The 27,505-nt window shown below is 38.7% G+C and overlaps 1 protein-coding gene across 2 annotated transcripts in view; it reads left to right on the top strand.

Annotated features, from left to right (window-relative positions):
* The window catches only part of KHDRBS2 (KH RNA binding domain containing, signal transduction associated 2), a 701,478-nt gene that overhangs the window by 314,001 nt on the left and 359,972 nt on the right, over positions 1-27,505 (top strand). The window lies entirely within an intron of this gene.

Consider the following 27,505-nt stretch of genomic DNA (forward strand, 5'->3'; position numbering starts at 1 on the left):
GAAGTTGGGAGAATCCAAGAAGCCAAGTGAACAAGGAAACAGGATTTGGCCACAGATAACTAGGTGCATAAGAAAGGAATGAATTCAGTGAGGCCAGAGGCTTCCATCTTCAGAAACACAGAGTGCTAAGATATCAATCTTTGATGTTCAGACTGCTTGCTCCCTTTGTTGCAAACTTGTATATAGCCTGACTTCTGCTTCTGCCTCCTTGGAACAATTTTCTCAGAGCTACTGAGAGGCTGTCTTTTGGGCTTGGAGTCCTAAACATCCCCACCAAAAAAATAACTCTACTCTCAGGTTGTAACTATATTTTTTAGTTGAAAACCTCAACCGTTAATGCTAGAAAAGATGAAGTTGAAAGGTTCTATGACTATCTACAAGACATTCTAGGACTATAAAGAAACAAACAAACAAACAAAAAAGATGTCCTTTTCATCATAGAAGACTGGAATGCAAAAGTATGACGTCAAGAGATATCTGGAGTAACAGGCAAGTAGGCCTTAGAGTAAAAAATGAAGCAGGACAAAGGCTAACATAGTTTTACCAAGAGAACACACTGGTCATAGCAAACACCCTCTTTTATCAACACAAGAGATAACTCTACACATGGACATCACCAGGTGGTCAATACCAAAATCAGAATGATTATATTCTTTGAAGCAGAAGATGGAGAAGCTCTCTATAGTCAGCAAAAGTAAGACCAGGAGCTGACTGTGGCTCAGATAATGAGTTTCTTATTGCCAAATTCAGACATAAACTGGAGAAAGTTGGGAGAAGACTAGACCATTCAGGTATTACTTAAATCAAAACCATGATGATTATACAGTGGAAGTGACAAACAGATTCAAGGGATTAGAACTGATAGAATGCCTGAAGAACTATGGACAGAGCTTTGCAACATTGTACAGGAAGCAGTGATCAAAACCATCCTCAATAAAAAGAAATGCAAAAGGCAAAATGTTTGCCTGAGGAGACCTTACAAATAGGTGAGAAATGAAGAGAAGTGAAAGGCAATGGAGAAAAGGAAAGATATGTCTATATGAATGTACAGTTCCCAAGAATAGCAAGGAGAGATAATAAAGCCTTCCTAAGTGATCAATACAAATTAATAGAGGAAAACAATAGAATGGGAACGACTAGAGATCTCAAGAAAATTAGAGATACCAAGAGAACATTTCATGCAAAGATGGGCACAATAAAGGACAGAAATGGTATGCATCTATCAGAAGCAGACAATATTAAGAACAGGTGGCAAGAAGACACAGAAGAACTATACAAAAAAAGTATAATGACCCAGATAACCATGATGGTGTGATCACTCACCTAGAGCCACAAATCATGCAGTGTGAAGTCAAATGGACCTTAGGAAGCATCACTATGAACAAAGCTAGTGGAGGTGATGGAATTACAGCACAGCTATTTTAAATACTAAAAGATGATGCTGTTAAAGTGCTGGACTTAATATACCAGCAAATTTAGAAAGTTCCACTGTGGCCACAGGACTGGAAAATGTCAATTTTCATTCCAAACCCAAAGAAAGGTAATGCCAAAGAATGTTCAAACTACCACACAATTGCACTCATCTCACATGCTAGAAAATAATGCTCAAAATTCTCCAAGTGAGATTTCAACAGTATGTGAACCAAGAACTTCCAGATATTCATGCTAGATATAGAAAAGGCAGAGGAAGCAGAGATCACATTGTCAACATCTGTTGGACTATACCAAAAGCGAGAGAATTCCAGAAAACATCCACTTTTACTTCATTGACTACACAAAAGCCTTTGGCTGTGTGGATCACAACAAACTGTGGAAAAGTCTTAAAGTGATGGAAATACCAGACCACCTTATCTGCCTCCTGAGAAACCTGTATACAGGTCAAGAAGCAAGTTAGAACTCTTCCTGGAACAATAGACTGATTCCAAATTGGTAAAGAGTATGTTAAGGCTGCTCATTGTCACCCTACTTATTTATCTTGTATGCAGTGTACATCACATGAAATGCTGGGCTGGATGAAGCACAAACTAAAATCAAGATTGCTGGGAGAAATAGCAATAACCTCAGATATGCAAATAAGACCTCCCTTATGGCAGAACGTGAAAAGGAACTAAAGAGCCTCTTGATGAAAGTGAAAGAGGAAAGTGAAAAGGCTGGCTTAAAACTCAACATTCAGAAAACAAAGATCATTGCATCTGGTCCCATCACTGCATGGCAAATAGATGGGGAAACAATGGAAACAGTGACAGAATTTATTTTGTTGGCCTCCAAAATCACTGCAGATTGAGATGGCAGCCATGAAATTAAAAGGCACTTGCTTCTTGAAAGAAAATCTGTGGCAAACCTAGGCAGCATATTAAGAAGCAGAGACATTAATTTGCTAACAAATGTCCATCAAGTCAAAGCTATGGTTTTTCCTTTAGTCATGTATAGATGTGAGAGTTGGGCCATAAATAAGACTGAGTGCTGAACAATTGATGGTTTTGAACTGAGTGCTAGAAAATACTCTTGAGGATGCCTTGGACTGCAAGGAGTTCAAGTCAGACACTCCTAAGGGAAATCAGTCTTGAATATTTATTGGAAGGACTGAATCTGAAGTTGAAACTCCAATACTTTGGCCACTGGATGTGAAGAGCGAACTCATTAGAAAAGACCCTGATGCTGGGAAAGATTGAAGGCAGGAGAACAAGAGGATGACAGAGGCTGAGATAGTTAGATGGCATCACCAACTCAATGAGCACTAACTCGAGCAATCTCCAGGAGATGATGAAGGACAGGGAAGCCTGGCATCCATGGAAGCTGCATTCCATGGGTTCACAAACAGTCAGACATGACTGTGTGACTGAACAACAATAACAAATGGTTTCTAGGATGGGATGTAAATTGCACTGTACTGAAAATACTGCTCCAGACCAAGACTGGGACAGTTTTCTTTCTTAGTCCCTCTGTTTGACCAAGTAGAATAGTTAAAGATTTGTCTTAGTCAAGAAAAGGTCATTTGCATTTTTGTGCTGAGAACATAAACCAAATTTGTTGCTTTCTCATCAGTTCACATGGTAGAATTTAGATATGGGAGCAAGTTATACATATGGATGCATCATTATAATTATCTACAATATCTGTACTTGTTGATATTATTTCTTTTTTTCCAATTTCCTATATTATAGAAGAATTTCTAAGAATCCTAGGGTGATTTAATGTAGTGATGTATGTTTGTATATTATATTTCAAGTTATTTAGTGCTATTTAGGTATTATATATTTAGTAGTCTATCTCACTGTATGGTGAAAAATGGGTAAACTAGGTTGTTTGTTTATATGCATAAATATATTCTGGTAGGTATATAGGTAGCTCAGTGGTAAACAATCTGCCTGTCAATGCAGGAGATGCAGACGATGTGGGTTTGATCCCTGGGTCGAGGCGATCCCTTGGAGGAGGAAATGGCAACCCGTTTCAGTATTTTTGCCTGGAAAATCCCATGGACAGTGTGTGTGTGTTCAGGCACTTTGGTCACTCTTTTTGACCCTGTTGACTGTAGCCCACCAGGCTCCTCTGCCCATGGGATTCTCCAGGTAATAATACTGGAATCGGTTGCCTGTGCCCTCCTCCAGGGGATCTTCCTGACCCAGGGGTTGAACCTATGTCTCCTGTGACTCCAGCATTGCAGGTGGATTCTTTACCCTGAACCACTAGGGAAGCCTGAGCAACTGAGCATGCACATATAAATATATCTTTATCAAATTTTACTTTCCTTTTCACATCTCTCATTGGTGCTGGGAAACTGTTGTTCATTATGGTTAAGCAGGCATTTCTGCCAATGAGGAAGGTCTAGTTGATGCCTAATTCAGATACAGCACAGGGAGAGAGGAGACCAAGGGGCAGAGAATATTTTTTATATTTAAATTTCTATCTTGCCATAGAATATACATTTTATTTCACAATATTTTGCTATGAACACAATTGATTGAACCATTTACTTTTTGCAACCAAGACCATGTTTTGTACAGTTACAGGGATACATTCACAAGACATTCTCTCACCAGAACTTAAACTAGTTACAGGAGCAAACTTACCAGATGTCAATAAATGAAACACTTTCATGTAATTTTTTCTTAATATCTAAACAGTACAAATAACCCAGAATCCTTCTAAATGCATTTATTTTTTTAAAATGTTATCCAAAAAGATATGTATTTTTTTGTAAGTTGTTTGTTCAAATGGAGCATTTGTTTAAACTTTGAAAATACTATTTTACCTTTCTTTTTGAGATCAGAGTTTTGAGATAGACTATCAGTTGGTGTGCCCATGTTCTTCTGTCTGGTTTATACCAGAGGAAGCATCCCAAACCTATAAGAACATAACTGAAAACATCTACAATGCTAGCATTGCTATTGTGCTAAAAAAAAAAAAAAAAGGCAAACTAACTTGGCTCTTGATTAAGAGAATTTGGAATGTCTCAAAAAGACTTAATAATTACATTTCTAAGCTTATAATGGACCCTCTATGCTGTGTCCTCTTTTTAATAGTAGGTTCATTGTATTGCTTTTTCTCTTCCTTTTTAATGTTTTACACATTTTGAAAAATATTTTACTTCCATCATTTAGCACATTTTCATGTTTTCCCCAGTCTTTTACATTTTTTCTTGCCTTCATTTATCTACCTTTAAAAAAGCCAAAGTAATATAAAACCAGAATAATGTCTCCCATGTTGAATCCTGAGGAACTCTCATTTCTATTTTCTTGACTATAACTAGAATGTGTGAGAGATGTTTCCTTCTTCAGCACCACCACTGTTATCACATTTATTTAAATAAAACTACTTAAATCAACAGTTGACCCTCCAATTTAGGAGTACAAATGAGAAAGAATAAGATAGTAGCCATTGGACTTTCAAGATGGTGGGGGAGTAAGATGGGGAGATCATCTTCTTCCCCACAAATACATCAAAGATAAATCTGCATGTGGAACAACTACAGAACACCTTCTGAACGCTGGCAGAACAGACTTTCTAAAAGGCAAGCCAATGTCCTCAGAATAAGATTCAGTTCAGTTCAGTTGCTCAGTCACGTCCGACTCTTTGCGACTCCATGAATCGCAGCACGCCAGGCCTCCCTGTCCATCACCAAATGCCAAAATTCACCCAAACCCATGTCCATTGAGTCAGTGATGCTATACAACCATCTCCTTTGTCATCCCCTTCTCCTCCCACCCTCAGTCTTTCCCAGCATCAGGGTCTTTTCAAATGAGTCAGCTCTTTGCATCAGGTGGCCAAATTATTGGAGTTTCAGCTTCAGAATGAGGTAGGGCAACAGATAAAGGTTAAACAAAAGAGGCAAAAGATTTCAGGATGGGGGCTTGCACCCTGGGGAAGAAGTCCTAAAGGAGGAAGAGTTTCCACACACTCAAACCTCCTCATGGGTGGAGATGGAGGAAGCTTTGGAACCTCAGAGGGGAATGCACCAGCAGGTGCTCAGGATGCAAAACAGAGAATTCACCACAGAGATCATTGCCAAACAACGTTTCCCAGCTGAGAAGTGGCTTGCATGACCACCGCAGTGAGTGGAGGCTGGATACTGAGACTCAGGCTTGAGGGGTTGGACCCCAGACAGAAGATCAGGGTTGCCTGCCATGAAAGAAACTCTGATGGAGCTAGTATGACACTACTGAGGGGGTCAAGGGAAAAGCCTGGGCCTCCCAGAGAGGCAAGGGATCTTGCTGCTGGGTCCCTCTAACTCCCTGCACTCACAGAACACAGGAACTTGCCTTTGTGAATGGCATAGGTGGGATGAGCAATGGCTGTGAACTGCTGTACCACAGAGGTAGATACACCTGGCCAAAGCCACTGTCAAAGCCAGCATGAGTGCCAGAGTCAGAACAAGACTCAGCTGCAGTTTACAATCCCAGATTGGGGAACTGCCAAAGCCAGGGTGAGTGCTGGAGGCAGGGGACAAAACACATTTGTTGCAGCCACAACCCCAGAGGAGACTGTATTACCCACCTCAGACTATAGTGGCTTCACACAGGCCTTGGGGCACAATAGGCACTCCCCAAACACCATAACTGAAAGTGCCATACCCCTCCCTTTCACCAGCCTGACTGAGCAAGTGAGCCCTAATAAGTCACCACTTTCATCCCCTTTGCTCTGGGCAGGGAATAGACACAGAAGGGTATAAGCAGAGGTGGGGCCAAAACCAAAGCAGAGCACCAGGGGCTGTGTGAGCAAAGTGGAAGGAAAGTCACTTTGCAGCAACAGGTACAGTAGATTAAATATCCACAAGTAGTCTGAGACTGTGGACCTTGTGTCAACTGTGGACTTTGGGAGCAAGTTCAAGCTGGAGTAAGCCCAGATCTGAGTCTGAACAGACCTTACAGCACCGACAGTAGGTCCAGAGAACTTCCTAGAAATATTAGAGGACCTCCTGAGTAAGCAGATTGACTGGTGATCACTATGTGGAGAGGACAACCAAGGAATCAGGATGACAATCTTCTATCACTCGCTCATATTTTTTTCTTTCTTTGCTTGCTTTTGTATTGTTTTAATATTGTTCTTTTTTATTATTACTCTTTTAATTTTTACTTACTTTTTAACTTACCTTTTCCTTTTAAAAAAATCTTATCTTTAGATAAGTTAATTTTTCATTTTCCTATTTTTATAGTACTTTTTATTTTTAAATTAAATTTATTTATTTTAATTAGATGATAATTATTTTACAATATTGCATCGGTTTTGCCATACATCAACATGAATCCACCACAGGTGTACATGTGTTCCCAATCCTGAACCCCCCTCCCACCTCCCTTCCCATAACTATATTGCTTTTTCCATGCTTTTGATTTTGTATTTTTCCTAGTCTAGTTTTTAGTAGTCATTTTAAATTTGGGGTTTGTTTATTAGTATGAGTGCTCTCTTCTTTTCTGATTCTGATATTTATTCTTATTCTTTTTTCCCCCTACTTTTTCTCTCTTCTTTTCTATTTGTGTGTTAATTTATTTCAGTGTAATTGGCTGTTGAGTGTTGCTTTCACCATTGGTCTTTCTAGGGATTTTCTCTTTGGTGCTTCATGGCCTGTGAAGTCTTGGTGCTATAGTAAGGGATCAGGCCTGAACCTCAGAGGTGAGAGACATGAGTCCAGAACTTTGGATAAGCAGAGAACTTCCAATACCACAGAACATTAATCTGCAAGAGCATTCCTAAAGGCCTCCATCATATCACTTAAACCAGGTCCCACCCAAAGGGCAGCAAGCACCAGTGCCAGATGCCTCATACCAAACCTTTAGCAAAACAGGAACACAACCCTGGAAATTAACAGACAGGCTACCCGAAGCCATATCAAGCCCATAGACACCCCCAAACACACTACTGGGCTTGGCACTGCCCTTCAGAGAGATAAGATCCAGCTATATCCACTAGAACACAGGCACAAGTGCCCCCAACCAGGAAAACTTCATAAACCCATTCGTAGGGGGAAAGATTCCACAAATAAGAGGAACTATGATCTTCTAAACACAGTAAATTAAACAAAATGAAAAGACAGAGAAACATACAGCAGATAAAGGAGCATGGTAAAACTTCCTGACAGTTTTACCTGAAAAAGAATTCAGAGCAATGATAGTAAAGATGATTGAAAATCTTGGAAATAAAATGGAGACAGAGATAAGTAGAATAGAAGCATGGATCAAGAAAATACAAGAAATGTTTAACAAGGACTTATAATAAATAAATGAACCACACAATAGCTGAGATTAAAAATACACTAGAGGAAACCAAGAACAGAATAACTGAAGCAGAAGAATGAATAACTGAGCTGGAAGATAGAATAGTGATAATAACCAGAAGGGAGTGTCAGGATATATTAATCCTTAAAATGATGTAAGGATAAGATACTGTAGTGACATCCTCAGTGACTCAGCAGTAAAGAATCTGCCTGCAAGCAGAAGACAGCACAGATTTCAATGCAGAAAACTCGGGGTTCAAATCCCCAAATCAGGGAGACCACCTGGAGAAGGAAATAGCAATCCACTCCAGTATTCTTGCCTGGAAAATCCCGTGAACAGAGTCCATGGAGTTGCAAAAAATCAGATATGACTTAGTAACTAAACAACAACAAGGTTACTCTATCCAGCAAGGATCTCATCATATTTGAAGGGTAAATCAAAAGCTGGGCTGGATGAAGCACAAGCTAGAATCAAGATTGCAGGGAGAAATATCAATAACCTCAGATATACAGATGATGCCACCCTTATGGCAGAAAGTGAAGAAGAACTAAAGAACCTCTTGATGAAAGTGAAAGAGGAGAGTTAAAAAGTTGGCTTAAAGCTCAAAATTCCAAAAACTGAGATCATTGCATCTGGTCCCATCACTTCATGGGAAATAGATGGGGAAATAGTGGAAACAGTGGCTGACTTTATTTTGGGGGACTCTAAAATCACTGTAGATGGTGAGTGCAGCCATGAAATTAAAAGGTGCTTACTCCTTGGAAGGAAAGTTATGACCAACCTAAATAGCATATTAAAATGGAGAGACATTATTTTGTTAACAAAGGTCTGTCTAGTCAAGGCTATGGTTTTTCCAGTAGTCATGTATGGATGTGAGAGTTGGACTATAAAGAAAGCTGAGGGCTGAAGAATTGATGCTTTTAAGCTGTGGTGTTGGAGAAGACTCTTGAGAGTCCCTTGGACTGCAAGGAGATTTAACCAGTCCATCCTAAAGGAAATCAGTCCTGAGTGTTCACTGGGAGGACTGATACTGAAGCTGAAAGTTCCATACTTTGGCTGCCTGATGTGAAAAGCTGACTCATTTGAAAAGACCCTGATATTGGGAAAGATTGAAGGCAGGAGGAGAAGGGGACGACAGAGGATGAGATGGTTAGATGGCATCACCGACTCAATGCACATGAGTTTGGACAAACTCCAGGAGTTGGTGATGGACAGGGAGGCCTGGCATGCTGCGGTTCATGGGTGCCGCAAAGAGTTGGACACCACTGAGCGACTGAACTGAACTAAACTAAGAGAATTCAGCACCACAAAACCGCTTTACAATAAATACTAAAAGAGCTTCTCTAGACAGGAAACATAAGAGAAAGAAAAGGCCTACAAAAACGAACCCCCCAAAATAAGGTAAATGATAATAGGATCATACATATCAATAATTACCTTAATGTAAATGAGGTAAATGCTCCAATGAAAAGACACAGATTCGCTGAATGGATATAAAAATAATAGCTCTGAATACACAGTCTACAAGAGACCATCTTCAGATCTAGGGACACAGACAGACTGAAAATGAGGGACTGGAAAAAGTTATTACATGGAAATAGAAATCAAAAGAAAGCAAGAGTAGTAATACTCATATCAGACTACATAGACTTTAAAGTAAAGACTACTACAAGAAACAAAGAAGGCCATTACATAATGATCAAGAGATCAATCCAAGAAGGAGATATAACAATTATAAATATATATGTACCCAAAATAGGAGAACTTCAATACCTAAGGCAAATGCTAACAACTATTAAAGGGGAAATTGACAGTGACACAATAATAGTAGGGGATTTTAACACCCTACTCTGAGTAATGGACAAATCATCCAGACAGAAAATTAGTAAGGAAGCACAAGCTTTAAATGATATATTAGGCAAATCAGAAACACAAAAACTAGTATATTAATGTATATATATGGAATTTAGGAGAATGGTATTGATGAACCTATTTACAGGGAAGGAGTAGAAACTCAGATATAGAAAATGAACTTGTGAACAAAGTGGAAGAAGGAGAGAATGGCACGAATGGAGAAAATGGCATCGACATTATACACTGCCGATGCTGCTGCTGCTGCTGCTAAGTTGCTTCAGTCGTGTCCAACTCTATACGTCCCCATGGACGGCCTCCCACCAGGCTCCCCTCTCCCTGGGATTCTTAAGGCAAGAACACTGGAGTGGGTTGCCGTTTCCTTCTCCAATGCATGAAACTGAAAAGTGAAAGTGAAGTTGCCCAGTCAAGTCTGACTCTTAGCGACCCCATGGACTACAGCCTACCAGGCTCCTCCATCCATGGGATTTTCCAGGCAAGAGTACTGGAGTTGGGAGCCATTGCCTTCTCCACATTATACACTACTACATGTAAAATAGATAGCTTCTGAGAAGTTGCTATATAACATAGGGACCCCAGCTTGGTAGTCTGTGATGACCTAGAGGGGTGGGATGTGGAGTGGGGAAGGATGCTCAAGAGGGAAGCGATATATGTATAATTATGGCTGATTTGCCCTGTTGTGTGGGCAAAACAAGCTGTAGTTTTCACCCAATGAAAAATAATTAAAAAAAAAAAAAAAAACAAAAAAACTGACTGACAGTAGCTATCAGCTGGACAGATGTAGCCCATGTTGTACTGAGTTACTATTTTCGGGATTCTAATTCTATACTGTTGAGATTAAAATTTTATCCACAGTTTATTTAATAATAATGACAATAGGAATAATCATCCCCAAAAAAGTATGTGGATGCTTTTATTAGGATAGTCTTAATGTAAGTTCACAAAATGAGTAAGGCAAAACTATGCTATTTTTTTTTTTTTTTTTTGCTAACTATGGCTTGAACATAATAATGTGTGTCATAATAATTAAACTTGCTCAACCATTAATAATGTGATGATGACTGTGGGGCCATGTTATTTCCATCCAGCTGGTCAGAAGTCTACTGGTGCTTCTGTGTCGTAGGTATACATGCACTGGTAAGTCAGTTCATACAGTCTTCAAGTCGGCATTGAAGATAAAGATGTTAGTTTAACTCACTCGTTTTTATTGCCAAGATTTATCATTGCCTCAGTTCAGTTCAGTTGTTCAATCGTGTCTAACTCTTTGCGACCCCATAAATCGCAGCACGCCAGGCCTCCCTGTCCATCACCAACTCCCGGAGTTCACTCAGACTCACATTCATCAAGTCAGTGATGCCATCCAGCCATCTCATCCTCTGTCGTCCCCTTCTCCTCCTGCCGCCAATCCCTCCCATCATCAGAGGCTTTTCCAATGAGTCAACTCTTCGCATGAAGTGGCCAAAGTACTGGTGTTTCAGCTTTAGCATCATTCCTTCCAAAGAAATCCCAGGGCTGATCTCCTTCAGAATGGACTGGTTGGATCTCCTTGCAGTCCAAGGGACTCTCAAGAGTCTTTTCCAACACCACAGTTCAAAAGCATCAATTGTTCGGTGCTCAGCTTTCTTCACAGTCCAACTCTCACATCCATACATAACCACTGGAAAAACCATAGCCTTGACTGGACGGACCTTTGTTGGCAAATAATGTCCCTGCTTTTGAATATGTTATCTAGTTGGTCATAATTTTTCTTCCAAGCAGTAAGCGTCTTTTAATTTCATGGCTACAGTCACCATTTGCAGTGATTTTGGAGCCCAAAACAAATAAAGTCTGACACCGTTTCCACTGTTTCCCCATCTATTTCCCATGAAGTGATGGGACCAGATGCCATGACCTTCGTTTTCTGAATGTTGAGCTTTAAGCCAACTTTTTCACTCTCCACTTTCACTTTCATCAAGAGGCTTTTTAGTTCCTCTTCACTTTCTGCCATAAGGGTGGTGTCATCTGCATATCTGAGGTTATTGATATTTCTCCCGGCAATCTTGATTCCAGCTTGTGCTTCTTCCAGCCCAGCGTTTCTCATGATGTATCATTGCCTAAGAGACAATAATTTGCCTGAGATTGGTACAAAATTAGAAAAAAATATTTAATTACTAGATGTAAAAAAGAAAATATAAATATGAGAGTCAATTTCATTATTTTAGTTTACTTTAATTAGTATATTAGTGTCAAGGAGCCATATCATTGGAAAAAAATAGATTTCATTCCATTTTATTAAACTATTATATCCAAAATAAATAGAAAATGCATCCAAATTGCTTTAAATAGTATAACATTACCTGTAGGATATAAAAGATTGACTTGACCATGGTTCTTTCTCAGGGTCTGGTCTCTGTAAAACCAAGTAGCTTCAATATAGTTTATTTATGAAAATGCCAGGATGCCTCCTTCTTCCTCTTTATCACATTCTGTGTGTGTCCTGGTGGAAAGGTTCTGGAAGGAACACACTTACAGGCTAGGGTTGGTGGGTTATCTCCATTTGGTAACAACAGGTACAGAGAGCTGAGGTCACCACTAGGCAACTCTAACCGCATCCCAGGGGGAAGATAAGAGGCTTTCTGGGCTCCTTGGGAAATTCCAAACCTGGCCACCAGAGCTTCCTTTTTAGGGGGAAGTTCTCATTTCTTCATTTCTGTGGAATTTTATAGGGTAGCAAATTAATGACAGTGTATTTAACTGCACACATTCTGCATAATTTATTTCACATTGCTGCAAATTATCATCAAAATAATAAGGCAAAAACTGTCATTTTAGTGTAGACATTTTCTTTAACCATTGGTTTTATTAAACCACCAGAGTTAGGCCATTACACCTTTTTGCCTTACTTCTATGAGGATGTGACTTACATACATGGAAATTTACCTCTCAAAGCATACAAACATATATGCAGTCATGCTTGTATTATCACAGTCAAGATAAAAAATATTTTTGTTGCACCAAAAATTTCCTTTCACCGCCACTGCACCCCGGGTCTCTGGTAACCACTGATCTACTTTCTGTTACTATCAACTATCCTTTGTCTAGCATTTCATGAACTGATTTATACAGTATATAGCCTTGCTCCTGCATTCTTTCACTGAAAACAATGTTTTTATTTTTGAGGACTGAATCAAGAGTTTGTTCTTTTATTACTGAAGAGTTTTCTGTGGTATGCTATACCAAAATATGTTTATCCATTATTTTTTAATGGTAATTTAGATTACTTATAGTTTGAAGGCTGTTATGAAGATCCGTATGTAAATATTTCTATGAATACATAATTTCACAAAATCCACAAATAGAGGATTTGGAAATTATTCATCAAAAGTTAAAGCACAAGACATTCATATATTTTTCCCATTAGTGTAGCATATTTATCACAGGATTATACCTTTTTTAGAAATAATGTAGCATATTTATCACAAGATTATACCTTTTTTTTAGAATTTTAAAGAAGTTCTAATAACATCAGTTGTATATTTACTCTCTGATTTTTTTGGTGTGGTTTACTTGCCATTCAGATCAGATCAGATCAGTCGCTCAGTTGTGTCCAACTCTTTGCCGCCCCATGAAGCGCAGCACGCCAGGCCTCCCTGTCCATCACCAACTCCCGGAGTTCACTCAGACTCACGTCCATCGAGTCAGTGATGCCATCCAGCCATCTCATCCTCTGTCATCCCCTTCTCCTCCTGCCACCAACCCCTCCCAGCATCAGAATCTTTTCCAATGAGTCAACTCTTCGCATGATGTGGCCAAAGTACTGGAGTTTCAGCTTTAGCATCATTCCTTCCAAAGAAATCCCAGGGCTGATCTCCTTCAGAATGGACTGGTTGGATCTCCTTGCAGTCCAAGGGACTCTCAAGAGTCTTCTCCAACACCACAGTTCAAAAGCATCAATTCTTCAGCGCTCATCCTTCTTCACAGTCCAACTCTCACATCCATACATGACCACAGGAAAAACCATAGCCTTGACTAGATGAAACTTTGTTGGCAAAGTAATGTCTCTGCTTTTGAATATGTTATCTAGGTTGGTCATAACTTTCCTTTCAAGGAGCAAGCGTCTTTTAATTTCATGGCTGCAGTCACCATCTGCAGTGATTTTGGAGCCCAGAAAAATAAAGTCTGACACTCTTTCCACTGTTTCCCCATCTATTGCCCATGAAGTGGTGGGACTGGATGCCATGATTTTCGTTTTCTGAATGTTGGGCTTTAAGCCAACTTTTCCACTCTCCACTTTCACTTTCCTATTAATTTCTATGTAAGAATTTTTTATTAGCTATTTAATTTTTTTTCTGGAAGTAATCATTTTAAAATTGAGGTTTTAAATACAATATTGTAAAGTAATTAGCCTCCAATTAAATAAATTAATTAAATGTAAAAATAAAATAAAATTAAGGTTTTAGAGAATATTTTTGCCACAATGACCTCAATTAAGATTCCAAAGTTCAGAAGCAAAATGGAGATTCTGATTTGTTAGATAAATGAAGCCATCTGCATCAATTTAAATAGTTCTACCAAACTGATTCATGAAGTGTATAATACTTCCATGTAATTAGCATTGGCATTTTCAAAACTTGATCACTGAGAAGATTTAAATTTCTCTTAAGAATTGCACATTCTAGGGTTGGTACTTTAGAAAATTATATTCATCTAAGGGAATACTCACTGAAGAATTACATCAGGCTTTGAATACATGCTGCAATATCCTTTTTTTATTGCTGGTGCAGCAGAGTGGTGAGACTGAAAGGCTGGTTTCCTTCTGCCCATCTGCTATTGGAGAAGATTTCCCACTTCTCAGCTCTGTCAGGTTAGTGGTGCATCTCTTGTGGCTCTTCAAAAAAAAAAAAAAAAAAAGCCTGCCTTCTCTTTTCTCCTCCACTGTAAAATTAAACTGTAGTCATTAATCCAGTGTTTATGTTTTTGTTTTTGTTTTTTTTTCTTGAAACTCTAAGACATCTTTTCTCTAATGGAAAGTGGATGACTTATTTCAGAATATAATGTCTGCATTTCTCTCTCATTCAAAGAATGTTCTTACTAAAAATACTTTCACTTAAAATAAATAAAATGCAAAGTCTATGTATAACATTAATAGAATTTTATCTATGTCATTATAATCTATTAATTTAACATCTCATATGGTTGCTTTAGTAGGGAAAATCCTGGAGGTTGATTTATTATGAAAATTCACAAGTCTGTTAATATGCCATACTCCTGTTTTATTTTTGCTGCATAGAGGTTTGATTTTTTTTTTCTCTCTTGTGCTGTGTTAATGACACAGATTAACCATTCAACTCTTTTATGTGATGAAGACAGACATATTTAGATAGTTATTTTGGGGACTGTTTGTCTTCCATGACATACTGCATGGGAGTTACAAGTTAATTTCTAAATCTAGTTATGTTTCCCTATAAATGTTACTTATTCATGAATTTAGGGGACATTATAGTAGGTGACAGGGTAATTTATTTGATTAGAAAATGTTTGCTATGTTTTATGAAACAGCTTCATAGAAGGATGTGAGATGAATTGGGCAGATCTTAAAAGTTATTTGAAGGTTTTGTTTAGTGCTATACCTCATCCATGTTAAAATATAAAATCAAAAAACCTCTTTCCTCAAATGTCAATATTATATGCCAGTTGATCATATTAATGTTGGAAAATAAACATTATTGCTATCTCTAATAGGGAGAAGGCAATGGTACCCCACTCCAGTACTCTTGCCTGGAAAATTCCATGGACGGAGGAGCCTGGTAGGCTGCAGTCCATGGGGTCGCTAAGAGTCAGACACGACTGAGCGATTTCACTTTCACTTTTCACTTTCATGCATTGGAGGAGGAAATGGCAACCCACTCCAGTGTTCTTGCCTGGAGAAACCCAGGGACGGCGGGGCCTGGTGGGCTGCCGTCTATGGGGTCGCACAGAGTCGGACACGACTGAAGCGACTTAGCAGCAGTAGCAGCAGCACCCCTAATATATCCATGGCTAATGGCAGCAGAGAGGCTGGGGTGCCCTCCACTCCTGTGCATTCTCCAACATCAGCTCCAGCTTCCATGCAACCCCTTTCTGGTGACCCCAGTAGAGCCTGTGCTTCAGCCCCTGGGCAGCATGTTGACTAACATCCAATAGCCAGTGAAGTTTTATACACTTAATGAGGACCAGCAGTGAGACAACCAGGGTGCCAGGCATGTCATTCAGCTACGTGAGGTGGCTGAAGGGCATGTCTCTGCTAGTCAGGGCAGGACAAAGTATGGTCCAGTGGAGAAGGGAGTGGCAAACCACTTCAGTATTCTTGCCATGAGAACTGCATGAACTGTATGAAAAGGCAAAAAGGCATGACACTGAAATATGAACACCTCCCCCCGCCCCCGGTCTGTAGGTGTTCAATATGATACAGGGGAAGAATGGAGAAAGAGTTCCAGAAAGAATGAAGAGGCTGAACCAAAGAGAAAAGGACATCTAGATGTGGATATGTCTGGTGATGGCAGCCTGATGCTATAAAGAGCAATACTGCATAGGAACCTAGAATGTTAGGTCCATGAATCAAGGTAAATTGGAAATGGTCAAACAGGAAATGGCAAGAGTGAACATCAACAGTTTAAGAATCAGTGAACTAAAATGAACGGAAATGCATGAATTTGATCCAGATGATCATTATATCTACTACTGTGGGCAAGAATTCCTTAGAAGGAATGGAGTAGCCCTCAGAGTCAACAGAAAAGTCTGAAATGCAGCCTTTAGATGCAGTCTCAAGAGGGACAGAATGATCTCCATTTGTTTCCAAGGCAAACATCACAGTAATCCAAGTCTATGCCCCAACCATTACTGCTGAAGAAGCTAAAGTTGAATGATTCTATAAAAACCTACAAGATCTCCTAAACAACAACAACCTAATAAATAAATAAATAAATAAAATAATGTCTTTTTCATCATAGAGTACTGGAATGCAAAAGTACAAAGTCAAGAGATAACTGGAGTAAAAGGCAAGTTTGGCTTTGGAGTACAAAATGAAACAAGGTAAAGACTAACAGAGTTTTTCCAAGAGAATGGGCTGGTCATAGCAAACGCTGATTCCAAGCAAGCACTCTCACAAGAGATGACACTACACATGGACATCACCAGATGATCAATAATGAAATCATATTGCTTATATTCTTTACAGCTGGAAATGGAGAAGCTCTACATAGTCAGCAAAAACAAGACCTGAACCTGACTGTGACTCAGATCATCAGCTCCCTATTGCAAAATTCAGGCTTAAATTGAAGAAAGTAAGGAAAGGCCATTCAGTAAATCAAATCACTTATGATTATACAGTGTAGGTGACAAATAGATTCAAGGGACTAGATCTGGTAGACTGAGTGCCTGAAGAACTACAGAAGGTTCATACTATTTTACATGAGGTAGTGACTAAAACCATCCCTAAGAAAAATAAATGCATGAAGGCAAAGTGGTTGCTTGAAGGGGCCTTACAAATAGCTGAAAAAATATATGAAGCTAAAGGCAAAGGAGAAAGGGAAAGATATACCCTACTGAATGCAGTTTCAAAGAGTAGCAGGGAGAGATAAGAAAGTTTTCTTAAGTGAACAATACAAAGAAATAGAGGACAACAATAGAATAGGTAAGACTACAGATCTCTTCAAGAAAATTAGATGCTAATGGAATATTTCTTGCAAAGATGGGCACAACAAAGGACAACAGCAAGGACCTTACAGAAGCAAAACAGATTAAGAAGAGGTGGCAAGAATACACAGAAAAACTGTACAAGAAAAAGGTCTTAATGACATGGAAAACCACACCAGTGTGGTCCCTCACCTAAAGACTGACATCTTGGAATGTAAAGTCAAGTGGGCCTTAGGAAACATTGCTATGAACAAAGCTAGAGGAGGTGATGGAATTCCAGCTGAGCTACTTCAAATCCTAAAAGATGATGCTGTGAAAGTGCCACACTCAATGTGCCACCAAATTTGGAAACCTCCGCAGTGGCCATAGGACTGGAAAGGTTCAGTTTTCATTCCAATTCCAAAGAAAAGCAATGCCAAAGAACTTTCAAACTACCACAGAATTGCACTCATTTCACATGCTAGCAGTGCAATGCTCAAAATCATTCAAGCTAGGCTTAAATAGTATGTGAACCAAGAATTTTCAGATGTATGAGCTAGATTTAGAAAAGGCAGAAGAATCAGGGATCCCAACCCAGGGATTAAACCCAGGCTCCTGCATTGCAAGCAGATGCTTTACCAGATGAGCCACAAGGGAAGCCCAAAAATACTGGACTGGGTAGCCTATCCCTTCTCCAGCAGATCATCCCCACACAGGGATCTTACCAGGGTCTCATGCATCATAGGCATATCCTGTAATAACTGAGCTATCCGGGAAACCCTTGAGCTATCAGAGAAGCCCTGACAACAGACAGAATGAAAACCACAATCACTGAAAACTAATCAAAATGATCACATGGATCACAGTCTTGTCTAAATCAATGAAACTATGAGCCACTTTGTGTAGGGCACCCAAGGAGGACAGGTCATGGTGGAGAGTTCTGAAGAAACATGGTCCACTGGAGAAGGGAAAGTCAAATCAATTCAGTATTCTTGCCATGACAACACCATGAACAGAATGAAAAGGCAAAAAGATAGGGCACTGAAAAATGAACTGCCCAGGTCGATAGGGGCCTAATATGCTACTGGAGAACAGTGGAGAAATAATTCGAGAAAGAATTAAGAGACAGAGCCAAAGCAAGTACAACACCCAGTTGTGGATATGACTGGTGATGGAAGTAAAATCCAATGTTGTAAAGAAAAATATTGCATAGGAACCTGGAATGTTAGATCCATGAATCAAGGTAAATTGGAAGTGGTCAAACAGGAGATGGCAAGAGTGAACATCAACATTCTAGGAATCAGTGAACTAAAATAGACTGCAATGGGTGAATGTAACTCAGATGACCATTATATCTACTACTGTGGGCAAGAATCCCTCAGAAGCAATGGAGTAGCCCTCATAATAAAAATAAGAGTCCAAAATACAGTAGTTTGGTGCAATCTCAAAAATGACAAAATGATCACTGTTCTTTTCCAAGGAGAACCATTCAGTATCACAGTAATCTAAGCCTATGCCTTGACCAGTAATGCTGAAGAAGCTAAAGTTGAATGGTTCTCTGCAGACCTAAAGACATTCTAGAACTAACACCCAAAAAAGATGTTCTTTTCATTATAGGGGACTGGAATGCAAAAGTGGGAAGTCAAGAGATACCTGAAGTAACAGGCAAGTTTGGCCTCGGAGTACAAAATGAGGCAGGGCAAAGTTTTGCCAAGATAACACACTGATCATAGCAAACACCCTCTTCCAACAACACAAGAGAAGACTCTACACATGGACATCACAAGATGAGCAATACCAAAGTAAGATTAATTATCTACTTTGCAGCTGCAGATGTGGAAGCTCTATACAGTCAGCCAAAATGATACCGGGTGTTCAGATCATGGACTCCTTATTGCCAAATTCAGACATAAATTGAAGAAAGTAGGGAAAACCAATATGCCATTCAGGCATGAAATAAATCAAATTCCTTAAGATTATAAAGTGAAAGTGACAAATCGATTCAAGGTATTAGATCTGATAGACAGAGTGCCTGAGAAACTATGGACAGAGGTTCGTGACATTGTACAGAAGTCAGGGATCAAGATCATCCCCAAGAAAAAGAAATGCAAAAAGGCAAAATGGTTGTCTGAGGAGGTCTTACGAATAGCTGAGAAAAGAAGATAAGTGAATGGTAAAGGAGAAAAGGGAAGATATACCCATTTGAATGCAGAGTTTCAAAGAATTGCAAGGAGTGATAAAACCTTCCTCAGTGATTAATGTAAAGAAATAGAGGTAAACAATAGAATGGGAAAGAATAGAGATCTCTTCAAGAAAATTAGAGACACCAAGGGAACATTTCATGCAAAAATGGGCACAATAAAGGAAAAAAAATATTATGGACCTAACAGAAGTAGAACATATTAAGAAGAGGTGGCAAGAATACTCAGAAGAGCTGTACAAAAATGATCATGACCCAAATAACCACAATGGTGCAATCACTCACCTAGAGCCAGACATCCTGGAGAGCAAAGTCAAGCAGGCCTTAGGAAGCTTCACTATGAACAAAGCTAGTGGAGGTGATAGAATTCCAGCTGAGCTTTTTCAGATCCTAAAAGATGATGCTGTGAAAGGGCTGAACTCAATATGCCAGCACCTTGAAAATCTCAGCAGTGGCCACTGGCTGGGAAAAGGTCAGTTTTCATTCCAATCCCAAAGAAAGGCAATGCCAAAAAATGATCAAATTACTGAACAATTACGCTCTTCTCACATGTTAGTAAAGTAACGCTCAAAATTCTCCAAGCCAGGCTTCAAGAGTACATGAACCGTGAACTTCCAGATGTTCAAGCTGTATTTAGAAAAGGCACAGGAACAAGAGACCAAAATAGTTGGATTATCAAAAAAAAAGTGAGTTCCAGAAAAACATATACTTCTGCTTTATTGACTACACCAAAGCCTTTGACTGTGTGAATCACAACAAATTCTGAAAATTTGTTAAAGAGATGGGAATACCAGACCACATTACCTGCCTCCTTAGAAATCTGTATGCAGGTCAAGAAGCAACTGTTAGAACTGGGCGTGGAACAACAGACTGGTTCCAAATCAGGGAAGGAGTATGTCAAGATTGTATATTTTAACCCTTCTTATTTAACTTATATGTAGAATATATCATGTGAAATGCCAGCCTGGATGAAACACAAGCTGGAATCAAGATTGCCAGGGGAAATATCAATAACCTCAGATATGCAAATGACACTACCCTTATGGCAGAAAGCGAAGAAGAACTGAAGAACCTCTTGATAAAAGTGAAAGAGGAGAGTGAAATCTTTGGCTTAAAACTCAACTTTCAGAAAACTAATATCATGGCATCTGGTCCCATCATTTCATGGCAAATAAATGGGGAAAGAATGGAAATAGTGTATTCATTTAGAGTAAAGATACAACCTAAAATTTATATAGAGAAATAAGTAATATTTATTTATTACAGTACATTTGTAATTAGTACACACACCGTGCATTTAATCTCATTTTAGCAGTATTTTCTTAATATTAATCATCGGTGTCATTTATATCTCACTGGAACAATCCACTTATTTTACCAAATCTTTCCATCAAAAGTCTGTAGTGCAGCTCTGAACCATTGTGGCAGCTCTGTGATCTGGGAAGTGGGCCAACGATGGGGTCCTTTCTTCCTTCTCTTGATGGTTGCCTGCCACTTCCCTAGGGTGCTCCTGATTTTGAGCTTTTGCTCTGCCACTTGCCACATCGGTGAGCTTTGGTGGCATCTTAGTACTTTTCGCTCATAGAAATGGAGGTTTGGTGATGCTGTGGGAAGGTACTATCCACCAGACTGAGTTATTATAGGGTACAGAGAAGATAACATTTGAGAAACCTCTACCTGAGGGTCAGTTCATAATAAAAGTCATATTGTGATTGTAATGTTATAATTCTGAGAAGTTTGGACATTGGAAGTAGCCAGGGCAGGACATGTGGCCCTTGTCATCAGAGTTGGGGTAAACATGACTCAAGGCAGTTTATTGGGTAGCGACTTTGAATTTTGAACATTGGTTAGAAGCATAACGTGTCTCTTGAATCTCTCAGAAATATTTTGGTGAGGAAAGAGGAATACCAATTTTACTAGAGGAGCCTCAGATGTTGTGTCATTTTTAAATAAAAGCAAACAGGAGTTTGGCATCTTGTTGTTAATGTTAAGATTTCTTTTAAGATGTGGTTGGGGACAATATGACAGACAGTATGTTTACTCACTCTATACCCTTTTCAAATTCCTCTTATCTGGAGGCTGAATAGCCAACCTACCTTTTACAGACTCCCTTGAAGCTGTGAGTCAGTTCCTCCAACCTGGAAGTCAGCATGGGGGCAGATGTGGGCAGGGGTTGGATGTCCCGCAGAGATGGGGTGAGGGCTCTGAACTGAGGGTTGGTTGTGGAAGGGCTCTGGCGTTCCCTTGTGAGTATGGTTAGGACTAGGTGGTAGACAACAGTGCCAGTGTCACCAGTACAGCCCTGCAATGAGGTGGGCATTAGTCCTGGCCGTTTGCTTCTCATTGGGATCATTGGCCCTTCCAGAGAACCAGTGTTTCCACCAACACTTGATTAAGAACAACATTGAAGTAAATCACCTGGAATTCTGATGAAGAGGATGCTTAAATTTGTCGTCTACCTACCTATCTACCAACCATCTATCTGTCTATATATATATAGTAGAAATATATATATATTTCTACTGATAATTTAAAATTAAGATAGGTATGTGATGAAAGTAATTTTCACTCAAAATAAACACTTAATACTATTATACCTTTAATTGAAAATATTATTAACATTCACTATATGTAGCTATATTTAATTAAATTCAAAATTAGAACTCTTCCCTAAACAAGTATGTTGTTAAAAATACTTTCAATTGCTGAATGTTTGGATCATGTTTTTGCTTCTCTTTAAAATAGTTCTGTTATGAAATGCATGTTTTAATCTGCATTGTCCAGATTATTTAAATATCAACTTTGAGTTGAAAGCTAACCAATATATCTTTAAATGGAAGCAATCAATTTTTGAGAAACACATTTTGACCCCCAATTTTTCATTCCTTTGCTTCTTTGGTAGCTGTGAACTTGTCCTCCCATTCTAAACTCCATTCTTATACCCTATTATCACAACTTCCTTCTTCAGTTATCTCTATATCTACACAGATCTGTTTTCTGTTTTAGTTCATTAATATTCATCAAATGTTTCATTGTAATCTTTAAATAAACTCCTTCTAAACTATACAAATATATTATTTTTTGCAGAACAACTTTATCACACTAATCTTTAAATCTATTCCTTAAATAAGGTAAGAGTAACTAATGTCTATCATTTGCTCTTTCTGTGTCAGGGACTATGCTATGTGTGTGCATGATCCAGTTTAGCCCTCAGAACCCTGTGTGAAAGATTACCATTCTACATGATGTGAAAATTGAGCCTTAGAAAAGTTAAGAAAGTTAGCCATGGTCACCAACTAGTAAAGAGTAGGAGTATACACATTTTTATGAAAATATGTGTACTATGAAAATATTAATAATATAAATAATCTTTCCTCTGATTTTAAATTATACTAAATGCATCATTTTGGGACACTTCTTCCATAGCACTATCCATTCATTTCTTTTTTTAAATATTATTTTTAATTACAGCATAAGTACTTTACAATATTTTGCTGGTCTCTGTCATACATTAACATGAATCATATGTATTAGTGTATATATATATATACACACACACACACCGTGTACACACACACACACACACACACCATATATATTTATATAAGGAGAAGGCAATGGCAACCCACTCCAGTACTCTTGCCTGGAAAATCCCATGGGCGGAAGAGCCTGGTAGGCTGCAGTCCATGGGGTCGCTAGAGTCGGACACGACTGAGTGACTTCACTTTCACTTTTCACTTTCATGCATTGGAGAGGGAAATGGCAACCCACTCCAGTGTTCTTGCCTGGGGAATTCCAGGGACAGGGGAGCCTGGTGGGCTTCTGTCTATGGGGTCACACAGAGTCGGACACGACTGAAGTGACTTAGCAACAGCAGCAGCAGCGGCAGCAACATGTATATAAAATCCCTGCAACTACCAATTTCCCTTTAAAAATTGTACCCGTATTTATAAGTTCATGCATTTTTCTCCTAAAGAAAGCAATCTTTATATATAAGAAGGATAAATACTTAGTCGTTTCCTAGGTTACTCAGTCCCACTGTTAGCAGACAAATCTTTTTTTTTTTTTTTTTTTTTTTTTTTCAAAAATGTCTATTTTCAGCAGCTTGCTTGATTACACTTAGGAAATCAGTCTCATCAGAGAAACATATATATGTATAAAAGTCCTCTTCCTCTTAAAACCTGCCTTGCATCTCCCTCTCCATCCCACCCCTCTAGGTTGTCACAGAACACAGGATTTGGATTCCCTGTGTCATACCACAAATTCTCACTGGCTATAGCTATTTTACATATGGTAATGCATGTGTTTCAACACTACTTTCTCAAATCATCCCACCCTCTCCCTCCGCCACTGTATCCAAAGTCTGTCTTCTATGTCTGCATCTTCATTGCTGCAATGTAGAGTTTCATCAGTATCATCTTTCTAGATTCTATATATGTGTGTGTATGTGTGTTTGTGTTAATATGCAATATGTGCCTTTCTCTTTCTGACTTACTTCACTCTGTATAATAGACTCTAGGTTCATCTACCTCATTAAAACTGAATCAAATGCATTTATTTTTATAGCTGAGTAATATTCCATTGTGTGTATGTATCATAACTTCTTTATCTATTCATCTGTTGATGGACATCTATGTTGCCCTATGCCCTAGCTATTGTAAGTAGTGCTGCAATGACCATTGGGGTACATTTTTTTTTTAATTACAATTTCTTCAGGGTATATGCTCAGTCAATTCTGAAGGAGATCAGCCCTGGGATTTCTTTGGAAGGAATGATGCTAAAGCTGAAACTCCAGTACTTTGGCCACATCATGCGAAGAGTTGACTCATTGGAAAAGACTCTGATGCTGGGAGGGATTGGGGGCAAGAGGAGAAGGGGACGACAGAGGATGAGATGGCTGGATGGCATCACTGACTCGATGGACGTGAGTCTGAGCAAACTCCGGGAGTTGGTGATGGACAGGGAGGCCTGGCGTGCTGCGATTCATGGGGTCCCAAAGAGTTGGACACGACTGAGCGACTGATCTGATCTGATCTGATATGCTCAGTAGTGAGATTGCTAGGCCATATTGTAATTTTGTTCCTAATTTTTGAAGTAATCTCCATAGTATTTTCAATTGTGGCTATTTCAATTTGCATTCATACCAACAGTGAAAGAAGGTAACCTTTTCTCCACATTCTCTCCAGCATTTATTGTTCATAGACTTTTTGATGATGGCCATTCTGACTAGTGTGAGACAATACCTCATATGGTTTTGATTTGCATTTCTCTAATAATGGGTGATGTTGAGCATCTTTTCGTCTGTCTATTAAGAGATGTCTATTGGCCACCTGTATGTCTTCTTTGGAGAAATTTCTGTCTTTTGACAGCTTTTTGATTGGGTTGTTTGTTTTTCTGGTCTTGAGCTTCATGAGTTGCTTGTATATTTTGGAGACTAGTCCTTTGTCAGGTCTTTCGTTCACTATTATTTTCTCCCATTCTGAGGATTTTCTTCTTTCACCTTGTTTATAGTTTCCTTCATTTTGTAAAATCTTTTAAGTTTCATTAGGTCCCATTTGTTTAGTTTTGTTTTTATTTCCATTACTCAAGGAGGTGGGTAGAGGATCTTGCTGTAGTTTATGTCAGGGGTGTTCTGCCTATGTTTACCTTTAAGAGTTTTATAGTTTCTTGTCTTACATTTAGGTTTTTAACCCATCTTTAGTTTATTTTTGTTTATGATCTTAGGAAGTATTCTAATTTCACTCTTTTGCACATTGCTGCCTAATTTTCCCAGCGCCATTTTTTGGAAGATGCTGTCTTTTCTCCAATGCATATTTTTGCCTCCTTTGTCAAAGATAAAGTGCCCATAGTTGCATATATTTATCTCTGGGTTTTCTGTCTTGTTACCTTGGTATATATTTCTATGTTTGTGCCAGTACCTTAATGTCTTGATGATTGTAGCTTTTTAGTATAGTCTGAAGTCAGGAAGGTTAATTCATCCAGCTCTATTCTTCTTTCTCAAGATTGCTTTGGCTATTCAGGGTGTTTTGTATTTCCATAAAAATTGTAAAATTATTTGTTCTGGTTCTGTGAAAAATGCCATTAGTAGTTTGATCAGGATTGCATTAAATCTACAGATTGCTTTTGGTAGTATAGTCATTTTTATAATACTGATACTTCCAATCCTAGAACATTGTATTTGTGATGTGTGACACATCATGTGACACATCCATTTGTGTCATCTTTGATTTCTTTCATTAGTGTCTTATAGTTTTCTATAAGGTTAGTTTTCTTTCTATAAGTTTTCTTTAGGTTAGTTTATTTTTCAGCAGATACTTATTGAGAACCTACATGTTCCACTAGTACTGTGGAATGTAGATGCTGGAGACTTACCAGAATAGGACAAACAATGTCCCTGCTCTAACTGAACTTAAATTCTATTTAGAAGTGTAGTGGAAGCAAAAGATAAGAGACAAGAAAGTAAAGGACAAGAAAGCACATCAAGTTGTGATAAGTTCTTACAAAGGTGATGGAAATCAGGTCATGTGATAAGGATACTTTATTTAGGGCAAAGGTCTTCAGGAAAGACCTATCTGAGGTTTGGCACTGAAGTTTTAGGTACCAGGATGACTCATAATAAAGACTCAATGCCTGAGGTTCAGGAACAGAGCATTCCAGGTAGAGGAAGAGCTACAGTGAAGACCAAAAGGTAAAGTACCTGCTTGGTGTGTCTGACATACTTTACCTTGCATGTAGTGGGTGAAAAGTGCAAAATGAGGTCAGAACACTAGCAAGACTGAGATCAAATGGGATATTTCAGCCAGAAAGAAGAGTTTGAAGTGGAGATGTTATAATATGAATCCAAAAATATTGGGAGGGATCAGTTCTTTGTTCATGTCAAGAAACACTTATTAGATGCCATTTTCTGTTTGCTTATTTTCTGGAAATATCCCCTGCCACTTTCTTCCTTTTTGTTTGTATAAATATTGTCCTAAAGCTGTGCTACATCTTTTGAAATCTATGCTGCTTTTATAAACAGTTCTCATAACTTTATATTTGTTGAACTCATTTTCTCATAATATATTTGAGGCAGTTTATAAAAGGAATAAAAATAAAACAAATAGTAATAATGAGATATAACTTCTACTGAGCGCTTAGTGTTTTTCAGGCATTGCTACAAGTGCTTCAGAACTCTGTTACCAAACTTAGTCATCACAACAGTCCTAAAATGTAACTTCTAAAAAACTAAGAAATCAAGACCAGGAAGCTAAAGGAGCAAGTGTGAGAGCCAGAAGTGTTAGTGGTGTTACTCTCTTTGGACCAAATATGGAACCGAGTTTCCACTAATATATATAGTATAATTCTTCTAGTCAAAAAGGAGAAAAGAATTCTTCAAGGGAAAAAATATTTTCCCAGGACTATATAATAAAAGAATTTTCCCACATGGAATATTACTTAGGGAATATTATATCACAATATTTCATTGTTTTAACATGTATATTCACTCTTCCACATTTCTAATCATGAAAATGCAAACAGCAGTCATGAAATAGTTGTCATTATCCATGGGCTTTAAGACTTACAGAATGTGTATTTGGAAGAAAGCCCTGGGACAATATCAAAGCTTTTTATTTTTTTTTTCAGAAAAGCTGACTCATCAAACATTCCTGGAGGCACTGAAAACACCCAGGTGGTGGGATGGACACACGGATGATTTCAGGTCTCAAACTTCTCAACATGAGCTCCCTCTGCAATGTCACTCTACAGTGTCTTTCCATGGTGGTGGCGTTGACCTAACTGACACTTAGGCACTGGGCTCTTATTTTGACCAGTAGAGAATTAATGTACATGATGGAAACAGAGGCTTGACAAAGAGTATTAGCCATCAATGTCAGAACATTCTGAGAGTAACCTGCTGGAAGATGAGACACATGTGAAGATGACACACATGCCCAAAGTCAACTGGCCTCAGATGTCTAAGTAAATCTACCTAAAATCACACCCTGTAGCCAGCACCCAGCTAGCTTTATATTTGCTGAACTCAGCAAAAGTTTATTGTTGTATGCCTTTGAGTTTTAGGCAGTTTGTTATTCAGCAAAAGCTAACTGAT

Source organism: Bubalus bubalis, chromosome 2 (assembly GCF_019923935.1).
Source record: "Bubalus bubalis isolate 160015118507 breed Murrah chromosome 2, NDDB_SH_1, whole genome shotgun sequence".
Lineage (NCBI taxonomy): Eukaryota > Metazoa > Chordata > Mammalia > Artiodactyla > Bovidae > Bubalus > Bubalus bubalis.